The sequence below is a fragment of the Suncus etruscus genome, chromosome 16 (genome assembly GCF_024139225.1).
Source record: "Suncus etruscus isolate mSunEtr1 chromosome 16, mSunEtr1.pri.cur, whole genome shotgun sequence".
Lineage (NCBI taxonomy): Eukaryota > Metazoa > Chordata > Mammalia > Eulipotyphla > Soricidae > Suncus > Suncus etruscus.
Genome location: NC_064863.1, coordinates 56,287,562 through 56,292,871, shown reverse-complemented (window position 1 = coordinate 56,292,871; position 5,310 = coordinate 56,287,562). Strand labels below are relative to the sequence as shown.

Below are 5,310 nucleotides of genomic sequence, written 5' to 3'. Positions count from 1 at the left end.
ATTTCATGTGTACATAAGTTTAGCACCACATTTATCACCAGAGTATTTGCCTCTCTTCCTAAGGTTCAGAAGACCTTACCTTTCAACACCTCCTTTCTCACTCCCCAGCAAACTCAATCCTTGTGGATCAACTTTCCTATTCTTTTGCCTTTAGTTCTTTGTTGTTAGCTTACTTTGCATCTTGAACTTCCACAGATAAGAGAGTTCACTCTGTACCCTTTCTTCTGACATCATTCAGCAGTATGTCATCTAGTTTCATCATGTCCCAATCGCCCTACTACTCATCTGTGTCGAAGAAGATCTAGACTTTCTCCTTATATTAATCTGTTTAGTGAAGTTTCCAAGTTTCCAAGTGGAAACTACCCCAGGACCTTCTTATTCTTCTGATTTAAGGTCAGTGTGCAACTTCCCAGCTGCTCATTCTAAAATGTTCAAGCAATATATTTTAAGCTGTCAAATCCTCATAGAGCTTAATCTACTACTCTTGAAGTACTTTTCTATTTTGATGACAAATATAAAACCTTCCCTTAGAATTAGCATTCAAATCCTCATTATGTTCGATATTCATCATTGAATCTCATTGACTGAATAGTGCCTACTTTTAGCTAAATTAATCTGTGTCAGCTAAATTAAGCTGCTTTACTCATATAATGCTGGCTACCTGCTGAAGTCTCATCAATAGCTCCCCCCCAAAGTTTTTTAGTAAAACTCTTTTTTTTTTGTTTTCTTGGGCATACAAGTAGATTTGTGAGGGTCTTGTTATAGAGGCTACATTTTTATTAATCTGGCAAAGAACATATTAACACACAAAAGAATATACTTTAACTCATCAAGTAGTTAAGATTTGTTATAGAGATATTTGATTTACCTACAAGGTATTATTTCCCTATTAAAAATAAGCTGACATTACATACATAAACAACAATATAATAATATAGACATTTATTTCTCTTGAAAAGCTAGTATATTTAGCTTTTTAATTTTTAAAATTAAAATTGGGTGCTGGCTGTTTCTCTCTCTGATTTTGAAAAGTTTCTGTTTATCACAAAATATATGCATTTTAGTTTTTATAAAATTTATTTCACTTATTATTTTTGTTATGTCTGAAGCTACTTCAAATAATAAACTGTTATCTAGACCCTTCTCATTGCAAAAAATTACATTTTGAAGTCAACTAGATAGATACCAAAATCTTGTTTTGCTTTTTTATTAGCAGTAGACCTGTTTGTTATTTTAGTTGTAACATTCCATTAAAATTCCTAATGTGATGCCAAGCATGTAGGAAATGTCTATTACTTGTTAGTTGGTTTTTCTACCTCTACTATTACAACTATTATTACAACTCACACTGTCACTCTACTGTTGAGTTTACTGTGGATTGTTATGGGGGTACACCCTACATTTACCCAAAACAAAGAATATCTCCAGCTCCAAGCATCAGTCCTCTTCCATCCAATCCTTTGTACATGTAAAAGACCCACCTACATTGGATTAGCTCAAGATTGGTACTTAGTCTGTCACTCTATGCCCACCCCAGCCGGGTTATGAATTGAGCTGGGGAATAAAGACAGACATTTTGGCGGGCTCCATCCACAGTGCTGAAACCATCTTGCCTCCATTCTTTTTATCATTTTATCATTCTTTTATCATTTGATAATTTGTCTTGGTTTATTCTTTTCCCACAGTGATCCTGCTCCAGAACTGTTTGTCTAGGCTTGGCATAAGGCAATTGGAATATTACAGTTTATTAATGTAAAATTGCTTCTGGATAATTCTCTATATTTTTTGTTCCTAGGAGACTACTAAATTGTTGATTCCTGGTGGGTTCAGAATAGATGCTAGTTTGTTTATGCTTGAACTTTTAATGATTGCCCTTTGCTTCCAAAATGCCTGTCCTCCAAGATAAAGACTGAACCTGTCATGCTCCATCTCAAATCTTTCATCAGATCACTAGGACTCCTGTAAATATTAGAATTTTTAGCGTTGATCAGTTTTTAGAATATCACTGGATACATTGAAGTCAAAGCATATTTAGGCTCAAATTTTTTTCTGTTTAATTATATTTATATACAGCATATTATAGCAACAGGGAGAATAGATTTGATCTGTTTCCATAGACAACTTTTAGAGCTGTTATCTAAATTTTTTTAAGTTAAACCATTGTAATTCGCAAAGTTATTCATAGTTGGGTTTTAGATAAATCTCATCACCAATGTTAATCCCCTCCACAAATATTCCAAGAGTCCATCCCATGCCATCAACCCCCAGCCCCAGCCTTCCATAATAACACACAATTTAAGATTGGTTCTTAAAATTGGGGTCTTATGAATGATTTCATTATTGTTGAATCAAGATTGTATATTTAGTTCTGTCCTTTCTTAACACCACCAATGCACCTGAGATCCTTGTTGCCATCATTTCAATGTCATTTTCTCTTCCTCCACTCAATTTCTTTCCTTCTCCTCACTATATTCTGAGAGAAAATTATATTTTTAACAATAGTTTTTCAGTTTGAAAAAGGTATAAGACAATTCTTGGTTTATAGGGAACCATTGCTGTACCCTGATCCTCTGTAAGGAATAAGGGCTTTCTTCAAAAGTGAAAGTATGGTTATATGGCAGGTTTCTGTTTAAATCAAAAGAGTTGAGTGTTCAAATCCCGCCCCCCTTTATACACAGTGCCTGATCTTTATCAAGTACAAATTCCTTACTTCTATCCTCAAATGGTGTCACCTCTTAAAGACCCTCCTAGTCTCAGAGTTACTGGAGTTTCAGCTGAGGACTTCATTGAGAATGAATTGGTGCTTGCTTCAGAAGCACATATACTAAAATTGGAATGATACAGAAAAGATTAGCATGACCCCTTCGTAAGGGGAGAATACATTGTAGCCATCATCTCCCTTTACCTTTATCCACTTTTTCCCCTAAAACAGCTCTGTATGTTCCTTGCAGGTGAACTCCTGTCATAGCATCTATTACTAAGGTAAACTAATAGTTATCATTTTAGAGGTACCAGTGAATGAGTGAATTAACCTAGATTTTACATATTCAGAGTAGGCTTAAAATTTAAGGCATTGACTAGATATTTTTCAGTTTATTTCTATGTTGATTACAGGAAAAGAGCATTGTTTATAAAGCAAACCCTTAGAATTTAAAATATTATATTATAAAATAAATGAAATTTTAGTGTAGCATTTGTTTGTTTGTTTGTTTTTTAGGCCACACCCAGCGATGATCAGGGATTACTCCTGGCTATGCGCTCAGAAATTGCTCCTGGCTTGGGGGACCATATGGGATGCCAGGGGATGGAACCGTGGTCTGTCCTCGGTTAACGCATGCTAACTCCCTATGTTTTCAAGAATATTGAATTTTTATATGTTTTTAAAAGGTTTTAATATTATAATGGGAAAGTAACTTCTAATCATAAGTTGGATTCTCACCTATCTGAATCTTTTTATTTTACTTTATTAATATCAATTATTTATTTTATTTTTTGAACATTATATAATCTTTTATTAACATTTTCAGAGAAATTCTCAAGTGTGTCTTATTTATATTCAAATATCCATAATGAATATATTTTATAGAAAATACAATGACAAAATAAATACAAAAACAAGCACAACTTCTACAAGTCCTGGTCATTTTCGCACTCTGCTCCATACAGCAACATAGAGAAAATTGACATATTTATTCTAAATTTTCATCTTATTTTTCTTTTTTTTTTTGGTTTTTGGGTCACACCCGGCAGTGTTCAGGGGTTACTCCTCGCTGTCTGCTCAGAAATAGCTCCTGGCAGTCACGGGGGACCATATTGAACCAACCACCTTTGGTCCTGGATCGGCTGCTTGCAAGGAAAACGCCGCTGTGCTATCTCTCCGGGCCCATTGGCAAATTATTTTCTATGAAAGAATTGCCCCTTTTTTTAAAATAAGAATTTTCTATTTTCTCAAATAGAATCAAAATATGGTTTATTGGATCTTATTCTTAATTCCTTCATAAAAAAGTATTAGACATAATAATACCCTTCTTAATAAAGGTAATGAGTAACTTGGACTTTGTTATCAATATTTTATTATTGCAGTATTATTAGTTTTGTGAGAAGGGAATACTCTTTTTATTTGAATAATTCCAGAGTATATTTCCTAGAAATGTGGGCTTTATTATAAACATCATTATTTGAAACAATTATCCATGCAAACAAAGTTTCATGGGAATTAATTTCCAAGAGGAACTTTTATTATATCATAAAATAAAATTTTACTTTTTCATTCCATGTTATAACTACTTCACATTTGCTCTCACTTTAAATCTAAATTTTTTCTCTCCTTGATAAGATCTATCCTGTAACTTTTCCAACAATCTTAGGAAACATGAACATGAATCCATACCACGGTCTTTCTTCTATTAGATTCAATGGATTCTCTGTTATTGTATGTGGTAAATCTCTTTGTTTAAGCTAACACATTTTAATAGTTTTTGCATACTCAAGATCTTTGTTCTGGGGGTTAGTTATTTCCTCTTTCTATGTCCTATCAATCAGTTTCCAACTACCATAAAATCTTGTTTGCTATTTTCCATTGATGAATTCTTCCCATTGTTGAACCACTGATTCATTGTTGATTTTCACCTAATACACATTTCTCTTATTTCTTATTAACAAAAATACCTTGATAGAATTGTCTCTATTTACATTCCTCATGTTATCATCATCCATTTTCTTTTTTTCTGTCTCTACTATGAATGAATGTAAACTTTTACCTTCATCTTACCTTGTTAAATAATTGATTTTTTCCCTCATTTTCTTAAATTTTTGGTATAATATGACTTGGTCATATATGGTTCATTCATCAAATACATGTAAATGCATGCTCCTTTTTAAAATCTCTCTTTTATTTTCATAGTGCTGCCAATTTTGTTTAGTTTTCTAACTAGTTCTTTTAATTAGTCTCCAACATTTTCTTCTACATGACCCACATAATTACATAAATTGTAAGTATATTGCCTCTGCTAATGAATTTTACATTGTATATTTATTCTAGATTTGACTTTTATTTGACTTCAAAACTGTAGTGGAAGCTTCTTGTTCCAATCCCAAGACATTGGAGAGATGTGGGTCTGGAAGCAATCTCTGATGCTAGAAATAATCCAGAAGTGAATAAGGAGATAAAACAGGTTAAGGAACTTCCACACTCAAACCTTCTGTTCCTATCAAGGAGAGAGCTCAGCAATGGAAAACCAAAACTACAAGCTATTTCTCCCTGAGACCTAGGTTCTTTATTAGGAAACAAAAGACCACACCCATCAGTGG

The 5,310-nt window shown here is 33.2% G+C and overlaps 1 non-coding gene across 1 annotated transcript; it reads left to right on the top strand.

The window, feature by feature from the left end:
* Nucleotides 1–2,800: 2,800 nt before the first annotated feature.
* On the top strand, nt 2,801–2,909 carry LOC126033196 (U6 spliceosomal RNA). Its single transcript, XR_007504331.1, has one exon. It is a non-coding gene; the product is annotated as a U6 spliceosomal RNA (small nuclear RNA).
* Nucleotides 2,910–5,310: the final 2,401 nt, after the last annotated feature.